The sequence below is a fragment of the Aythya fuligula genome, chromosome 5 (genome assembly GCF_009819795.1).
Source record: "Aythya fuligula isolate bAytFul2 chromosome 5, bAytFul2.pri, whole genome shotgun sequence".
In the NCBI taxonomy this organism is placed as follows: domain Eukaryota; kingdom Metazoa; phylum Chordata; class Aves; order Anseriformes; family Anatidae; genus Aythya; species Aythya fuligula.
In genome coordinates, this window is record NC_045563.1 from 39,094,907 (window position 1) to 39,114,326 (window position 19,420).

At 35.5% G+C, this 19,420-nt stretch overlaps 1 protein-coding gene across 1 annotated transcript in view; it reads left to right on the forward strand.

Moving 5' to 3' along the window:
* Window positions 1-19,420, forward strand: part of AVEN (apoptosis and caspase activation inhibitor) — a 97,738-nt gene that overhangs the window by 71,111 nt on the left and 7,207 nt on the right. The window lies entirely within an intron of this gene.

Below are 19,420 nucleotides of genomic sequence, written 5' to 3' on the forward strand. Positions count from 1 at the left end.
AAAAATGTTCAATTATTAAAAGGCTGCTGTAACGTAATGGACTGCAAAGGCTTTGCACTGTATTAATTTTTTTGAAATCCCAAGTTTTTTCTTGATACGTGAATTCTAGCAATTCCTTGTATTCCGAGCAAAATCTTGTATTGCTCAAACTATCTAAGCTTTCATCTTACTGTTGGATGATGATTTAAATCTTAAAACTGACCCATAAATTTTATTAAAAAACAAACAAAATTAAAATAAATTAAAATACGTCTTCTGTAGAGTATTAAAAAAACTACTGGTGACTACTTTCATCGGTCTGTCTCGTGACTTGATGAGCCATGCTTCTTGTGAAGTAGTCTGCAGGAGACTGCAGTCTACTTCCTTATTTATACAAAGGAGAATGTAAACTGCAGGCGTCTTGATAAAGGCAGGAGAACTAAATAGAGGCAGGTGTTGGAGGCGGTTACAGCTATGTGTATGGCTGCCTACAGAGTGCTCCTGATGTGAGGCAGCTGCCTTCCAGAAGCCATGTGAGCAAATGAAATGTTGACCATGTGTTCGGTGTGGGTGATGCCATTAAGTGATTGTTTATTTTAATGTTAGACTTGAATCAGAGGAATACCAGGAAAGATTAAAAAGTATATAACAGTGTTTAACAGTAAACAATATATGAATAAAAATAAATTAATTAAATAAGATGAATGTTTGGTGATAAGTGTTACTTACGTGGTTCCAGTTTACAAGACAAACCTGCTTTTTCATTTTGTGGACAGAGTGTATGGCATCACACTTTACTTACTACAGATAAGTGTAGAAAAAGATCTATGAGGTTTCCTATCTGAACACTCTGGATCTATCTATGCTGATGCTTTGTTAGTTTGATAAATGATGCTTTGAAGTGAATCTCGCAGTCATCCCTCCTTACTGTGGTTTGGAACATTTGGTTAACGTACGGGTTTTTTCCCCTTTAGAACATCCCTGCTCATAGCCAGGCCTTCACTGTAGACTTCTGAAGAAAACTTTGTAGGGTTGTTTGGAAAGTTATCAAGCTTTTCTTTATTGCGTTTAGCTTAACAAATAGAAAGCTTTAAGGAGAAAAAATGGTGTTGAGAAGGTGTTCTCAGTTCTGATGGACTTTTAGGTTTCAGGATGTACTAATTTCAGCAGGTTTACTGTACTTGTTGATCTATCTGAGGGTGGGATTTTTTTTGTTTGTCTTTTTTTCTGTCCTTTTTCTAGGAGAGGACTTCCACCTCAGTTGACATCTCAAGCTGTCTTTCTGAAAGAAATGGTTCTCTTTAAAAATAAGTCTCTCTTGATTGTAATAAGATGTCTGCCTGTATAATTTTGCATATTATTTAATTTTAGGGTATCTGATATTTTCCTAGTGTATTGTATGATAGAAAATTTGTATAAATAAAACTGCACAAAAATTTAGCAGTTTGGTAGCACAAAAATTAATGAGGCATTATAAAGATAATTGCAAACATGTAGGCTGATGGAGGATATTTTTACTTGATTTGTACTTGCTTTCTGTTGTAAGGTTTCAAGCTTCTTACTAAATGGTGTTTTATGATCTTTTCTTTCATTTCAGCTGACTTTCTGTGTGTATCCCAGGCATTTTGATATGGCAATCTTTTCTCTACTATATTTTGAAATTAAAAGAAAAGAAATACTGCAATGTTTATTTTTAATAGGATGATGATGATGATAATCATCAAGAGTGTTTTCATTTAATTTAGAAAAAGTATAAAAGAGTTGTTTAATTCATTGTTCTGATGGAGCACTGAGTTTCTTAGGTTAGTTGCAAGGACAGAAAGCTGATTGGGAAACAAACTTAGGTGAAAAGAAAAGTTTCTGTGGACTGGAGGATTACCAAGCCAAAACAGTATCATTCCAAGCAGTAACCCCCTTTCTCTATCAGTTGTGCATGTGCTGAAAAAAATAATTGTGTGCATTTGTTCTGAATTTTCCAACAGCATTTAAGTGAATTTTTTTTCAGGGATGAAATAATTTTTAGTCTTTAAGTTGAAACTTTGCATCACCAAGGCCAAGATATGTAGGGGATTTTTTTTTTTTTTTTTCATCAGGATCTTTCTAGTAGCAAAACTGATATCACAGATATGTATGTATATATTTGTAAATACTGTGACTATTGAATCTCTGCGTGCAAAGAAATTAAATGCCTCTAACCAGGAGGACATTTCTGAGAGCTCTGCTAGGAAACATGCTACATTTTCATATAACATATGTGAGTCTTCTTTACACAAAATGTGTCATCTGAAAACTTCACATTCCTTAACTTTCCTGTAACTAAAGCCAGATAATTCTTATTTTTTTGTTAAAATCTCTGTGCTCAATTTTTCATTTAATTGTCTCTAATATCTTTAAAAGGAATGCAGTCACCCATCTGATATTTTTTGTTCTGGTTAAAGACCATATTTCTAAGTAATTTACAGTTTGAATGCAATGAAAAATGGTTTGTATAATGGTTTGCTGATGAAAGTGGTGTGTTCTCTTGAAGCTTAGTAGCTGTTCTTGTTAAAGCTCTTTGTAACAGTTCCTGCGCTCCCCTTACAATGTTTTTTGTTTCCTTCTAGGGGCATACAATAATATGAAGTTAAGTTTACAAGGCAGTTTCATAGTCTTCCAAAAGTAAACGATATTTTGTGTGGTAAAGTTAGTAGCCCCATAGTAGTTTTTATTTTATAAAAATTGTTACTTTGTTGATTTTACAAATAAGTTCTTACTTGATTTATTAAGGCAAATCATAGAATCAATGCTTATAATAGTAAAAAGAAATAGTAGTAATTGATTAAAAGGACAGTTATAAGATTAGTATGGCGAGCATTCAGAAGATAGAAATTGCCTAAATTAATATTACTGTGTGACTATGACACAGCCTTTAATAACTTGAAGATATGTAGATTTTACTACCTAATATGTTTTTCCAAAAACATAACATGTTTTTGTTCCATTCTCCTCCCTTTCATCCTTGAAAACACACCAAGAAATTCTATTTAATGGTTCAAATTCCGGTGCATGGCTACTCTGCCCCAGTTTTGTCAGAAAAGCACATTCTGAAATATTTATCTCTCTCTCTCACCGAGGATTCACAAGTGAATGCTTTGCTCTAAGGCAGCAGGCTGAGGAAGAGGTGTTAGTAAGCGAGAGGTGGCTGCAGTAGCTGCGCTGTGTGCATTGTGCTGACTTCATCATATGCAAAATGCATTCAGGCCCATTTCTTACATGGGCTTTTATCTTCAGCTTCGTAAATGTACATACTTTCTCAGAAAAATCTTTTCATTGTGAGTAATATTCTCAGTGTCAAAGTGAATGGATTCTTTCTTATTAGCAAGTAATGTTACTTTCAGACCTCCATTTCCAGGAAATTGAGCTTGTTGCATTTTTATTTCTTCGGTGTCAGACACAAAAATGAAGTGACTCATTCTGGTCTTCAGTGGAGCTAAATTGTCCTGCTTTACCCTAGTTTATCATTTCTCTTGGTCGATCCTGACAGCGTGTATCCACTTCTTGTGCTGTGCCACTTCTGTTGCACTGTGGCTGCTGGCTAAAAGGGCAAAAAGCAAAACTGGCAAACCAAAAGCAATGCTTTTCTGGTGGTTTGGCAAGGTGAGGCAGCTCGGTCAGGGTTCAACATAAGGGATGAGGTGCAGCCACACAGCTAGGACCTGAGTGAGAGGAGGTGAGAGTGGAATAGCCCCCAGTGCCAGGGGGAGCTCTGTGATGCTTCCCGCTGTGGCTGTGGTGTGGCTGGATGGAGGCGTGAGCAGCATCATCTCCTCTGGCCTGGGGTAAATTCTAGGAGCCAGGTGCATACAGGCAGTTCCTCTGTGTTAGCCACTGCAATGCTGAACACTGCCATTTATATTACAGTGGGTATAAAGAATGACAGCATGGGTTAGCACTAAAAAGCTCCAGCATAAACTTCACATAGTAAATGTTTGTGGTACGGGAAGTTTCCCGATATTTTTTAAGAATGAAAATGTGGAATCGTAAATACAGCTAGTTACTTCCTGGAGTAAAGTGACCTGATTTGTGCCAGAGGTTTTAAGTTAAACTTGCCATTATATTTTGTATTGTCTGATTGCTTCCTTCAGATTTTGCTACAACAAAATGTTATTTCTATTTAATCTACCTAAGAATGTTATCTAAAGGTGATTGATGTGAGAGGAAGCGATCGGTCAGTACAGATTGCTGGGCTTTGGTTAGTTGTGGAAATGAAGGCTCAGAACCCAATGAACATTGTTTCAGTGGAAGGAGGTCCTTGTACACTTTTATGCACTTCTAATAGCAGCTGCCTTGCAGAAAAATCTCAGTCTTCTGAAAATAAGATATTTTATTTTTAGATACTATTCCTTAAATGCAGTTTCTGAAACTGTTTCAGACTTGAATATCTGTAAAACTGTATCACTTTTAATTCATGTGTGTATTTGGAATGATTTTTGTGTTCTTGTTTTGCTTGTGTTTGGCTGTCTCTCTTAGCTCGTGTGTTTATTCTGTGTATGTGTGGTGTGTTTTTTTTTTTTTTTTTTTTTAACCATTACTGAAACTTTCATTGTAGTTCTGCAGATAAGCAGGTGCTTCAAAAGATATTAAAAAGTTATTTCAATTTTATATTTAGAGCCAAGTATTGCAACGTACACAGCTGAAAAAATAGAGGGGAGAAATGCTAAAGCTTCTGGCACATAATTGACAGTTCTGCTCTTGTTCTTACAGGCAATATTTTTGCTCTGTTGGTACTTTATAGGTCTTCAATAACAACTGAAGCTTTAAGGGATTATTTTAAAGCAACATCTTATTGGAACTAAAGCTTAAGACTCGAGATTTTATTTCATACATGTGCCATATGAGGACTACTGCTTTTCACTTCTCTGAAAACTTGCAAGGGAAAGTATGTACTTTTCTGAGAGTAAACATCACAGCACAACAGCTTCTGTTTAGGTATCTTCAAGTTTTTCATTTAGACTGGTTAGTTTAGTCTTTCATTGTTGGTATGTTTGCAAATTAAAGGATACTTTTTTTTTTTTTTTTTTCATATCTGCTAAGGTGTGTTGTAGATTACATCAGGAAAATGCAGAGAAGAAAAAACATATTCCCAAGTAGGGTAATATGTACCTATTGATGGTAGCTTGATGTATGTGGTATTTTAAAATGAGAATGCAGCAATACAGTGTTGGTTTTTTTGTTTTTTTTTGTTTTTTTGTTTTTTTTTTTCAGGCTTTACAAGAATAGTGTTCACATTTTGTCTTAGGTCATTTTCAAAAGTCTTACAAGAAGCACTAGACATATTAGATTTCTTCCTACACAAAAAATCTTTAGAGCTGCTTAGAGGGTCTGACCTTAGGAGCTAAGAAGAACTGTCCCACAGGGAGAAGAAATCAAGTGTCACCATAAGGTTAGTTGTCATATACTCAGACCGTGAAATTCAGATTTCTATTCTGAAAATTAGCTTCTCTTTGGCTGTCAGTTCAGTGACAACAATATGTGAAACACATTCTCTGATCCCTCATTCATTTTTCATGTTCCTCTCCAAGGACATAGTACCCTGAGATCAAAACTTCAATTTTACTGAATATACTAGTTCTCTATGTTATGGGTAGGTTTTAGATTAAAATTACAGCAGAGTTAGATATCATTTCCTTCAGAAATAGAAATAGGTGCTGTTAAAACTTTCAATTCTACCAGGATCTACTTAACAACCAAAAATATTTTTCAATAAACCAGAAGCTGCTAATATTGTACCCGCTGATTGATAGGAGAAAAATGCAATGAGAATTTTTGCTTATCCCATGTTTCTTTGTATTTCTGGGTAGCTATAACATCTGCACATTTCTCAGCCTTATTTGAGATCCTGAGGGAATAAAACATTATCTACTTTTATTCAAGTCTTAAACATCACATATGTAGGAACTTTTATAAAACAGTGGTATTTCTTGCAGTCACATAAACCCACAATTTAATGGTATCCATCCAGAGCAACAGATTTGAAATATGGCAGTGTGAAATCATGTACTTGAGCTTTAGGACAGGGATATTTGTGATCAGATTTTAGTGACTGCTTTCTGTCAGTGTTTGAAACCTGTAGAGAAACCCAGGGAGATGACAGTAGATTAGCTGACACAGTTTTCACCAAGCAAGCACACATTCTGACTGGTTGTTTAATCTTGATCATATCTGTTCTTCATAATCCTCTGCCCATAAGAAAAGTGCATCTGTAATTTTTTTCAGATCATAGAAAAGACTGCTGATCAAAGGGGTAAACAATTCACAAAATGCACATATTATCTGTTTTGAGTTGTCCTTTTTCTACTCTCAGGAGCGTGTCTCATTGAAAAACTATTGAAAGAAGCAGTAAGCCCTTATCATAGCCGGAGGCATGTATCTTCTTATCACAGAGGAAGAGACTTTATTATTTCTTGTTTCCAAAGAAGAAAGTTGCTGAATTCAGTTGAGGAATTGAACACTTCCATCTGCCGTGTCATATGCACAGTGGTCGTTTTATGTCCATTTCCAGATTAAAAACAATAGCAAAGGTACCTACTTCTGTAAGTAACCATCCAGCCAACATTCTGAGATTCTTAATCAGAATACAGCATTTATTATGTTCTTGTATTAAGCATCTGTGTAGGTGCTTGTTTGACCTTTCAATGGCAGTGGGAATATTTAGGAAGACACCACAGTAGCTGTGGCCTGTGTATGCTGCCATGCTGTGCAGTTCTTGTATGAAGATGACTGGCTTATGAAAGACGTGTCCAAAGAATAAATTCAGCAATTACCAAATACAGTCATAGGTCTGGTCCAAGAATATAAAAGGTATAAGAAGACACCTTCAAATAATATGCCTGTAGAAAGTTTGTTTACCCTTTTGAACAGCCTCTTATGAAAGGTACCCCCTAAAAAATCACACAGTAGACCTTTTAACTATATCTGCCCTGTAAAATCTACAGCCACAATTCTGGGTTCAAAGAAGCATAAGCAAATGCACTGTTAATGGACGACAATCTGCACCGTGAAATCAAGTTTGCAGTTTCCAGTCTGAACTTAGTCACCTTTTATGACAGGTGACCTCTTACAGACATGTAGCACCTCATGCAGTAGCTTTTTCCATTATTTATTTATAGACATGCAAGAAGCTAAATGAATCTACAGTCCAGATAAGTGCATTGTAGAGCAGCTGTTTTTTTTTGAGAGGGCAAAACTTCCTGGGATTTTGGAAGATAGGTCACAACAAGGAGTCCACAATGTAGGATTTCAGTCAATATCCATCTGTAAAACTCCAGACAATACACATTACAATATTTGTTCTAGGGACAGTCTGAATCAAGGCTTGGTATAGAGCCATATTTATACAATTGATACACGCTTTTCTGCCTTAAGCTATTACTGTCAAGTAACCTGGAATTACTTGTGATTCAAAGTAGGCCCAGCAGTTTTAGTTTTCGTAATTGTTTTAAACATACAGTCTATATGTGTGACTCTCAGGACACATTTGGATGACAAAAGCTGGGAGAAGTAATTCGCTTTACTATACCAAATGCAATGTTTACAATCATCTGAATTAGAATTTATAATGCCTTTTAAACTCAGCTTCTCAAACTGAAGAAAGAAAGAAATACATGAAGACACATTTTCCAATGAAAAGATTTTAATGATAACATAATCAGTGCCACGTTTCCCTTTGTTCTTAACTTTATCAAATACATTCAATGATGCATTAGACATGTAGTGAATGAACCTCTCCAATGGTTTATCTGAATCTAGCATATGTGTATGGTACTTTCCAGTTGATGGTCTCTTGACATTTTCACATTTGCTTATGGCAGTATTGTACATAGGATATAATATTCCTTGTTATACCAAAATGATACCAGTCATGAATCTGGCTCTTATCTATTGGCATCTCCTTCATCTGGTAGCCACGTTCACTTCTGCGCATTTTCATGAAACATGCTCACCTTCTAGCCACAAAGAAAAAAGTAGAAAACATTGTTGTCTTACTTCATATTCTTTCACAGTGACAGTCTTACTCAAGCACACTGAACACATCTATCAAAAGAAATTTGCACTGATTGAATTATTGAGATACAGTTTTAGTTTTCTTCCTTACATTGTGTGATGGTTATGAAGAGGTTCGCCTTCATTATTCAGAATAAAAAATTTAGAGCGAGTTCCTTGATTGTTATTGTTAAGGGATGTTATAAGCAGCTGCTACTGTCAGCAGCTCTGGTGGATTCCTTCTGCTCAGCCCAGAGTCCCTGGGGCTTGTCCAGCCCAAGCCAGTGGACATGGCTGCTGCTTTCCTGTTTGCAGGTTCAACTAGTAGTGAGCACTGAATATAATGTACTCATATGCCCACTGGCACAACCAGCTGCACAGGCTACCACAGACTAGGCACCTTAATTTTAAGGCCAGAAGTTTTAGAGGCCTCTTTAAAACACCCACTAGCGTAATATGGGTTTGCAAAATAGCAACTGGTTTCTGCTCATAATTTTATCTATGACTGAAAATGGATTGAGGTATCTGCATTGTAAATATCCTTGAGTAAGTCTGGCGTAATGTAAGGCTGATGACTTCCATCGCCCTTTTATTACCTTGCTTGGAAAGTCTCACAATGAAATGTATACAAGATAAACAGAAAGATTGCTCATGAATTCTGTAGGTGGCATTTTCTGAAATTTCCTGGTGTGCATTTCATCAGTCACAGAAGTCATAGAAGATTGTTTCTAAGATTATCCATTGTCAAGCCTTGTTTTATTTCTCTGAGTTGAATGCATTCAATTAAGGGCGACAATATTTTTCATATGTATTTTAGATGTGAGTCATATTCAACTGTTGTGTCTTCATTTTCATAGAACTAGTGAGATGCACAGCTTTTCAGCATTTAAGGGTGTTTTTGCATTTATTTTATTGCACTTTTTTAAGGTGTAATACTGATGAATTATTAGTCTTAAATGTTGTGGTACTACATAATGCAATGAAACACTTTTCTAAAAGTACAGCAATCTATTTTTTGATCACTAAGTATAATTGGATGACAATCCATTGTACCTTTTTTACACCTGACGTTACTCTAAGATTTTTGTGATAGGTACCCCACCCTACCTTTGAGGTCACAGTTAAGATTAAGATTTGAAGATTTGATAAGTTAAACATATTTTACTAGAAGTGTGTGATATCTTCCCAAACTGTCTTTGGTTTTGCTTTTCCCTCCAATAGGGCTAATTCCTAGTTGTGAGTCATCCATCTAAGCTGGCTTTGCAGTATGTTTAGCTTCTGCAGTAATTCGTCATGGATTAGATGTAGGTAAGGGAGCTGGTTACAAAAATTCATGTCTCAAGAATAAAGTGCAGGTGAGCTTTGGCAGTTCAAGTAAATTTTAATTCGACTTGTAGAGAGAGAATCCTAGATGTCCCCGTATGTAATATACAACTGAATTATTGCAGTAGTTTAACAGACCCAAATAGACTTTTATTTATTGAATGATTGATTGGACCTTTAGACCTTTAGTGGCAAGTTTGTATGGGAAGTACTCATTCCACTGTTGTTTTTTGTGACTTTGAAAACACTTGGAAAATAATGTGTTGTGGGAAGTGGTTCTGCAAGCCTCTGCATGATATTACTAGACAGATATGTGTAATCTCTAAATACTTTGAAGTCTGTCTTCTGAAAACTGGAAGTTCCTCAATGGATATACAATCGTCTGGAAGCGTTTGTCTTTTGTCCTTTAAGTGAGAATATGATCAATTCCTTAATTCACTTCTTAACAAGTTAAAGCTTTAACTTTACTGTTAACTTTTACTGCATTTTGGGAAAGTTTGGAGTCATGTTAGAATGACTTCATTGTTTGCTTGCACTTAGCAAAAACAAGCCAGGTGATGTGAAAAACAAGCAAAATTTACTTCCTCCCTTTGGGTGCTGTGGAATATTACAAAGCGAAGGTGTTGCTAAATTGAGCTTAGTGGCTTGGTTCGTTAGAATTTGCGTAAGTCCTTAACCAGATCATCATTCATCTGAGCATTCAATTTCATTTTGCTCCTGTAGTAGCCATATTATTTTTTTTTTAAGTGATTTTAAAATGTTTACTTAAGTACCAGCCTTCTGCAGGAAGATGCTGTTTTGGTGGTAGTAGGACTGGTAACAAATACAAATCTTAGATCTTTAATTCGTTTGTAGATTTTAGAGTTTTACGAAAGATGTTGTAAGTCTGTAAATGGGCTGTATTTTACAGCACTGCAGTACCATACATCTTCTTCTTGGTGGCAGTGAAGGGAGACTTTTTTCCTTCCATCCACTCCCAGTACTCGCCTTCCCAGCAGAGAAGATTGTTCCCATTTTTGAGTTGACCTTTAGATGTGCAACAATAATGTTTGCTAGCTGAAGCCTGTGAAAAAACTCCTCTGGCACCTAGAAGAGGTGACTTTTCATCTTTTCATCAAATGATGAGGCTGTATGTTAGGCTATCAACAGGCTTGTGAGTGCAGCCTAGACCTTGTTGTCACCCCAAAATTATTAGTAGACTCTGGTTCTTTGAAGCGCTATGTTCTCGCCACATTAAAAATGAAAGCAAACACTAAGAATAGTGTTCGAAAGGTGTCGTGTATTTCTGAGCACAGTGAAATGTTTATCACAAAGCAGTGCAATATGAAATGGCAAAGGGGAGAGAGTACTTAGTTCTTTCTGTGTGATTCACAGGTTATTTTCTGCTGAAGTAAAGAACTTGGTGATCAGCACCTGTTTGCTGTGTTCCAGGTAGGCGAGAGAGACTTTAAATACCACAATCATGGTCAGAAATCTGGAAGAATTGATTTAAACAATATAAAAAGCTAAAAAATAACCATAAAAGCAAGGCTCGAACAAGCAGGGTGATGAATGAATAGGCATGGAAAGCTTTAACCCAACATTAACATACATTAAGGAGTAATCTGCAAGCCATATTTTTGGACTGCAGAACTAGATCACAGAAAAATCCCCAAATAAACAGTGATAGAAAGTGAGTATGTCTCGTCAGTATATATGACGCTTTTTTCTTTTTAGCTTTATTTTCATTACCTGATACATCACTTCCTTCAATACTTAAAAAACTGAGATTTGATATATCTATGATGCTATTTAATAGTATGTCAATACAGTGATGGAAAACAAATTCTCCAAGGGGATATTTAAAAATGAACACTAGAGCACACATTTCAATCCTGTGCGATATGAACACAGGATAATTAAATAAAAACAAATGTGCATTATTCAGACCCACGAATCACTCTGTGTCAGTGGTAAATATGCAGCCCAGATGGTGTTTGTCATCCACAAAACTGTAGTTCTTCATTCTATATCATCTCTTTATGTTTTTTAACTTGTGTGACAGCTGTACTTCTTGTTACTGCCATGCAAGGAAAGCTTGAGTAAGAAGGCTGCAGGTACGTTGCTAGGAGGTATTGTAAGGTAGGAACATGGAATGCTGCGCCCTGCTCAGGGGCAGCCCAGGGCCAACACTGCAGACACTGATGATTTTACTTCAGCTAACTAACCCAGGCTTTATTTATTTCCAGTAAATTCATTACAATACCATAAAGGTACCTGATAAAGAAGATGAGCAGAAGCTTGTATGTGGCTACAGCTTCCTTTCTAGCATGACCCAAAGACTTGTAGACAGTAAGCAATTATTTTTCACTTTTCAGAAGAACTGAACTTCTATTAACACAGAGTTTTAAGCTTTGCGTTGAACAATTCATATGTAGCAATGGGAAAACTCCTCTGTAGATAATTATAACTTTATAAAAAGAAAGTTTCTTTAAAAATAAAGCTAGGCTTCTAGCTTTTAGAGATTTTTTTTTTTTCCTTAGAAATGTAAATGGGACTGAGAATGTAGTGGCTTCCTAGCCTTCAGTAAGACAAATCCAGTATGCTGCTTGCTTGGAGTTTTTCATCTGAAATAAATGCTTAACAGTCTGCTGTTAGCTTTAAGTTGATGCTGAGAACTCTCTGATAAGCCAGTGCACTTCATGTCTTTGGAGAGTTAGGAGTACCTTGCATGTGCAAAAACTTCCCAGGCTTTCGCATGCTTATAGAAATGGTTTGCTCTTTGCTAATTTTAATCCTTGTCATTTTGTTAATGTATCAGAAGAAAATCCTCCTGTGTTTTGTTTTCTGAAGCTGTATCTCTTTTCATGTTTTATTGCAAGAAAGCCAAGCCTCATACTCAGTATATCAAAATGCTTGAATATTTTTAGGCCTGTATTTATAAATTGTGAATGCTTTGGAAAGTCTTACAGACATGGTGTCCTGTACCACTTTCATTAACAGTGAATTCTACTTTAGGGAAAAAAGGAACTAATTCTGAAGTGATGTTATTAAAAATACCCAGCACAGCAGCATAAATAATATTTATTGATTCTATAATCGTGCACTTTGTTGTAAATGTTCTGTCAAGTACAGAGTGGCAAATAAAACTGTAACACTAAGAAAAAAATAGAATAGCTTTGTTGGGTTATGAAATTCTAATAGTGCAAGGGCTGCCAAAGAATGTATGTGGGTACCATCGACAAAAATTGACTGGCTTTAAATGCCTAAAATTGAAGCTTGAATAGTGAATTGTCAAATTGTTTTAAACTTTCATGACTTGTCTGCTATTAAAATTGGAGGCAAGGGGGAGAGGGAGAGGGAAAGAGAAGTTTCCCAATGTTTGTATCTGTAAGAACTTCAGTTAACAGACTTTTTTCTCTAATTTGCCAAGTTTTTTTTTTTTTCTGACTATTATCAGGACAAAAATAGCAGGCTGCTTAAAATAAAGAATTACTTAAAATTGTTAACTTGTTAGCTCTGAGATTATTGTCGTCTTTATTTTTGAAAAGTAGAGGGTTTTTTTGAAGGAGGTACAATGTGGAGTGAAGTTATTTTGCTTGCTGCTCTTTGTATATCTCTCAAAGATATTTGAAGAGCTTTGAAGTTTTCAGGCCAAATATTCTAGCAGCATATTTACAGAAAATGGTGGTTTGCCTACTGCAAATTTAGGCAATGCAATTGCTCTTAGTTAAGCACGACAAGTAGATATAAAGTTTTCTTAAATGGCGAGGTGCAAAAATAAATCTGATATAAAGAATTGTGTGGCATTCCCACCTTCCAGCTGCAATACAACAGTATTGAATGCACTGTTGACTTGGGAGGTAGAATGAACAATAATCTAAATGAATGTAGTGGACTTGGTTAACATGGAACTTTGTTTAAATAAGACAAGGCAAAAACAAACAAACAAAAAAAAACCACCACAAAACAAACCAGGCCAGTGAATGCAGTCCTGCAGCTTACCAAAAGATACTAAGATGCCCACCCCTTGCATCCTGAAGAGAATTTGTAGGGAGACTGTCACCTTGCACTTCCTGCTGTGCCCTCCTCCCACTACTAAACATAAATAAACGAGAAGTCTCTGCTCCTCTGCTCAGGAGTGTTTATGCATTAAGTGACCTGGGGATCTTTGCCTTTTTTCAGCCTTTCTTCTCAGTGATACTGCTCAAAACCCAGCGTATTCTGTGGAGTTTTATACTTTGTCTCATCTTCCAAGTTGGTTGCAATGACATTTAAAAATCACTAAGTATGTTGTAAATTAGTAACCTGAGAAAAACGACACTAGAAAATGTCATAAAGCATCAGGAAAAATGTAAATATTTAAGGTGACTAGCTTAAACTTAATGAAAGGTTTAAGTTTAACCTGTGGGGAAATCAGTAAGTTCACACTTAAATATCATTTTAATGTTTATTCAGTAAAAAAGTGAATCATGGACAAGATGGAATTGCTGCTTATGAAAAGGACATAAGGCTACTACATTTGGATGCTTTTTTTTCCCCAATGCATTTTGTTTTAATATTTTGCATTTTTGTTGCATTCTAAGACCTATTGCCATGAAATATTTAAGAAAAATTGCATGTAAAAAGTATTGATGCACTAAAGAAAATGTGGAAAAGTTATTAACGAAGTGGAGAGGTCTGCTTAGTGCTGTCTATGTGGTTTCCTGCATGGTAGATACAACAGATACATAGTTGTGTCTGTTGTCTCCTTACGCACTGCAGACATAAAATTTGAATCAACTCAAAAAGAACTATAAAAACATATCTGTGCATTCCCTACTCTTTCTTCCTGTTTTTCTTGTAGAAAGATGACTAATTAAGATAACTAACTGTAGAGTTCAACAGATAAAAACTAGACCTTTGTTTAGACTGAGGTTGGTTGTATTGAAGTAGATGCAGGGTCTATCTGAGGTGAGGTGCTTGAACATGCCATCTGACAGGCTACTTTCCCAAATACTTTCATAGCCTGCAACAATTTATGTCCCAAGGACTTCCAGAGCCAGATATGGAATCTTTGTATTTAAATTTAAGTTCTCCTTGCACTAATCTCTCCCTTCTTGCATCCATACAAACTTGTGGCATCTGCACCATCAGGTGGCAAGGGGCCCAGCCTTTTCTGGCTTATTTCTTGGTCACCTGTCTTCATGCAGAAGCAGAAGTACTGCTGTTTGTTTCTCTGAACATCTTTGAATACCCTTTTGTTTGTTCTGTTTTCCTTTATTGACTATTGTTAACCTCTGCTTTACCTTTTACTAAAAAGAAAACAAACAGAAATTCTATGTTTTTTTTTTTCTCTCTCTCCCTCTTTATTTTTTTTTCTTTTAACCATTATGTTCTCTGGCACTTGTTGGCTTTGCTGTCCTTCTCAATTGAAAAACTAGCATCTGACCTTGGTTTTCAAGAGGCTGCAGCCTTGTTCACAAAATCATGGAATGACTGAGGTTGGAAGGAACCTCTGAAAATCAACTAGTCCCTCTGTATGTTAAATTCACCCTGTTCTTCCGATGTAGAAGCTCTTTGTTCCAGAAGTGGCCCCAGTTTCCCAAGATCCCTCCTTTCTTACTCTGCAACATGATGAAACATGATTTAAATTTTTGTGGATTTGGTTTAACCCTGATCAAATTATCCTGCTATTTTATTTTATTTTATTTTATTTTATTTTATTTTATTTTATTTTATTTTATTTTATTTTATTTTATTTTATTTATTTTTAACATGACTAGTAGCAGTGTGTGGTTGTGTCAGGGAGTTAATTTTGAACATTGTTCTTTGTGAGTCTGGTTACAAACATGCTTTACAGTTCACAGCGCAGGCTACAAGTATCTTTGGCATTGATATATTTGCACAGAGCTCAAGGTCTTCTACTGGTGTCAGTAGAAGAATGTTATTTAAAAGTATTTTCCTATGGATATATATTCTTTTGCGAGTTCCAGTGTTTATGCTGAGCTGTGCAGTAAGCCTTCTGGATTTTGTAATACATTGCTCTGCAGCCTACTGGTGAACAGCAGAGCCAGGGAAAACTGTAGGTTGTGCTGAAGTATTTGTGGTGAAGGCACGTTGTTTGGAAATAGCTGTCATGTTCTTGATAAAAGACAGACTTTGCAGTTACTTGCATGTAGTGATCTTAATAATATTTGAAGAAAATTAATAGACGTTGAGTTCTTACAGGGTCTTTATCTGTTGTTTTTGTATGCCCACGTTCTGAAAATTGCTATTACTCAGTCTATGTGTATGGCACATTTCCTAAGTAGAGCACTGCAGCCTTAGTCATAGTAAAAGTAATAGTTACAGTGTGTATGCTATCAAAGTAGAGAAATAAATAATAATAATACTAAAAAGAAATCTGTGATGTTAATAGAACTGCCATGAAGCTTTGTGTCTTCCAAACGTCTGCTTCCCTATAATATATGCTACTTTTCTATGGCCACATTATTCTATCTGTTTATAATGTGTATACAATTATTTATAATAACCCCTTGCAGAACATAGATTCTCTAGGGTTGGAGGAATATTTCTAATCAATTTGTTGTGTATCAGTAAGTCTCCTTTTGTAGGAGAAAAGAAGGAGAACCATCAGGTGTCCTATAAAGGGAAATCTACTGTCATATTTCTCCAAAGATATTTTATTTAAAATAAGCATCAATTGTAGATAGACTGCTCTGTAAATCCCAACATGTGGAAATATTTTGTAACAATAAGAAAAATGTTTTGGTTCTGATGACATCCCAAGTTGCCTGTTCCACCATTCTTGCTGTTTCCATGTTGTTTTCAAAATCTCCTAGTTAGAGCAAGGCACAGATAGGTGGAAGTTCTTCCTCATGCTTCTTCCTCCAGCTAGAGAAAGTTGCACTCATAAGTAATCCATCACAAACGGCTGGTAAGCTTTAGCTTTCTCTTTGTGCTCATAAGTTAGGTCAAAATTCATGACTTAGTAGTTCCCTACCTTTTCCTTTGATCTATAGATTTCTCTCTCGGATCTTCTACAGGAAGTCTTGAGCTAATATAAGAAAAGAAAATTTTGCTTGTTCTCCTCCTGACTCCTCGAGAGAGTTGGTCAGATTCCTGTATGAACCACTGATGCTATGTAAGATTTCAAGCATCAGTCCTGCCTGAGCTCTGCAACTCAGATTGTTTTTCACTGCAGAAAAGTGTTAAGTTGGAGAATCTGATTTTTTTTTCCCACTCTAAAAGTAACATCTATTTCCGCCTTCATTTTTGAAGCCTATGAAGAAGATTGGCAGATAGCTGGTATTGATGGTACATTGTTTATGGTAATGAACAAAGGATCAATACAGAGAGAAGGAGATAACTTGCAGAATTGGCTAAGATCTTTAGAATAAAGATAGATGTTTTAATCTTTGGTGGGAATTTCTCAATGCGGTAACTTGGGAAGAGCTTTAGCCAGCATAGCAGCAGGTACAGGGTGCTTTTTGAGATATTTGGGGTCTCATTGTTAATTTCCCAGATGTAGCTGAGTTGTAGTTTTCTGATGTGGTTTATTTGGTTCAGCTACATACTGCCAGCATAAATTTATTGCATATAATTTTGCTGACCAAACAGACATGTAGATAGAGGCTTGAGCTCCCATAATAAAATAAGTGGAAAATGAACAGAAGTTGGAAAACCCCAAGTGAGTTTATCAGAAAGGCTTGTTTGGGAGAAGATAAATTCTGTTATTCTGTTTTAAAAAATTATTTAGATTCTTGTATTTGTCTTCACAGTTCTTCAGTATGTCATGTCAGAACATGTGCAACCATGTTACATTGGTTGTTCCCACTCACCTCCAATTTGAAAACCTGTTGAAATCTAAAAGCACAGAATATTTTTCTTCTATCTTCAGTCATGTTTTGTGTCTTTTGTTTCTAATGAATTAGAAAGTCGAAGTGAACAAAATTATGCTACTGGAGTGTCAGTTTTGTTTTCATGCTGAAATGTTTTTTTCAGTGTTTCAACTTTCATACTCCTTATAATTTCAGGTATTAGAAAATGTTTATTACAGGTTAGAGGGAGGATTTGTTTTATCCACTACTCAGTGAATATTTATATGAAGAGATAATTGGGCTAATGAGACTATGAAACGTGTTCTATTTGAATCAATTGATTTAGCTTTAAAATGTATTCAAGTGTTAGGAAAGCATGGTGTTTTAGAACTGCTATTCTTTCATCGTAAGGTTGCATGTTATAAAAAGGGTTATTAAGACATTGTGAAACTTATCAAAAATGGTGTGTAAGGTTTACTTGAGCGTATTATTTTTAGTTGCTGTGTATTTGAAGGCCAAGTCATGTTTGTAAGTAAGATAAAAACTATTCAATTGAAGAAAAGCACTTCTTACACTGGAAGGAACTTGGAGCCATTGTAAGACATTTGATTAGTATTCATGGCACAAAAGGAAATTATTTTCAGGGTAAAGGAATTTGTGAAAAGATAATTGGTTAGACCAACATTCTCATTAACATAATTTGCATTAAATGTGCTACTGTGAATTGTAGTTATTGCTTTTCCATTTGAAAGGCATGCTTTGTTAATTTATTTAAAGAGCCCAGTTAAACTACAGTTTAAGTCATAGCCTTTAATTCAGCAATAGAGTATCTGGTATCTGTTGATCTATTATTCTGAACTTTATGAGTGTGGAGAATCATAAACCAGCTTTTGATCCTGGCTGATTTTTCTCATGCAGTAGATATGTCCAACTGCTTTACATCTGGTCATTCTCAGATACCTAGAGCATCCAACTTATCCTTTTCTTTAATTTTACTCCTTTGTCTTGAAGAAAACATAAATTGCTTTGTTCTAATAGTATAAATACTCTGAGGATCACTTGGCTTAATTATTTTTCCAATAAAAACTTGCATTTGTAACTAAATCGAACCTTTAAAATATGTGCGGTTAATACATAAATTAATCTGCCTGTTTTACTGTCTATTGTAAAATCATGAGAATGAAGATTGAATCTGGATTTCTTTAAATTTCAGCTTTAGTTATTTGTTCTAGACGTTTTGAAACAGAGGGATACACTTACAGTGGTGCTGTTTGCACTGTGGGTGCTCAAGTTAAGCGTTTGCATCTGCAGTTAGGCACGTGGAATAACTTATTTTTTCCAGAATCAAATTTAATCTCCTTCATGCAATAATTCAACTGTTTCTTTTTAATAGCGATCCCTACACAGCTATTTGTTGTCAAACTGCATGGTCTAAGAAGACATATGCCATGCTCTGCATCAGCAGCATACGTGCTTTGTGCTATCACATACTGAATCTAGACCTCGGGTCATCATCTGGTTTTCAGATTCTCTTGTTCCTGAGAATTTTTTATGGCATATTTGTTCACAAATATGCATTGTGAGTTGATAATAAGAACTGTAAGTGTAACAAAGTGTGTGTGCCCCACACCTTCCATTTTACTTGTTTATTTAAACTAAATGGTTCTTTAAATGGTGCCAGAGTCTAAAATGATTGATTTTCAAGTTTAAAAATGTGCAGACAGTGGTATATTGAATAGAAGCATTTAAAATGTGACTTGCTTGGTGAAAAGTCTGAATATTGGTTTTGTGTGTGTGTATATGATATATATATATCATCAACTATTAACATGTATTAATTATTCCAGAATTATTTTCGAATATACACTGTGGGTAATCAATGTTAGAATATGGTTTAATTACTGTTTTACGTAAAGATTTTAACACATAAGATCCTAGAAAGTTTTCCTGGTAGTTCCAGTGATGATGATTAAGTATTTCAGTAGGTTCTATCTCATTCTCTGCAGCTCTAATCTTTCATGTTTCATCTGTGATAGACCTTACTATTTATTTTTTATTTCTTGGAATTTTGGTGTATTTTTGCAGTGAATATGCTTATAGAACTGTCTTTCAAAACCCAGTGGGGTACTGCAATAGAAATCATTTACAGCAAAATAATAACCCACCTATAGAAAGAGGAAATTACTTCTGTGTGGGAGGAACATGGTAGGTTCCAGCCATAGCTAGAGGTTATGTGTGTAGTTTAACTGGCCCTATTTAAGTTTTCTTTTAATTCAGTTCCTTGTGCATACACATTAAGATTCATGCTTCATTTG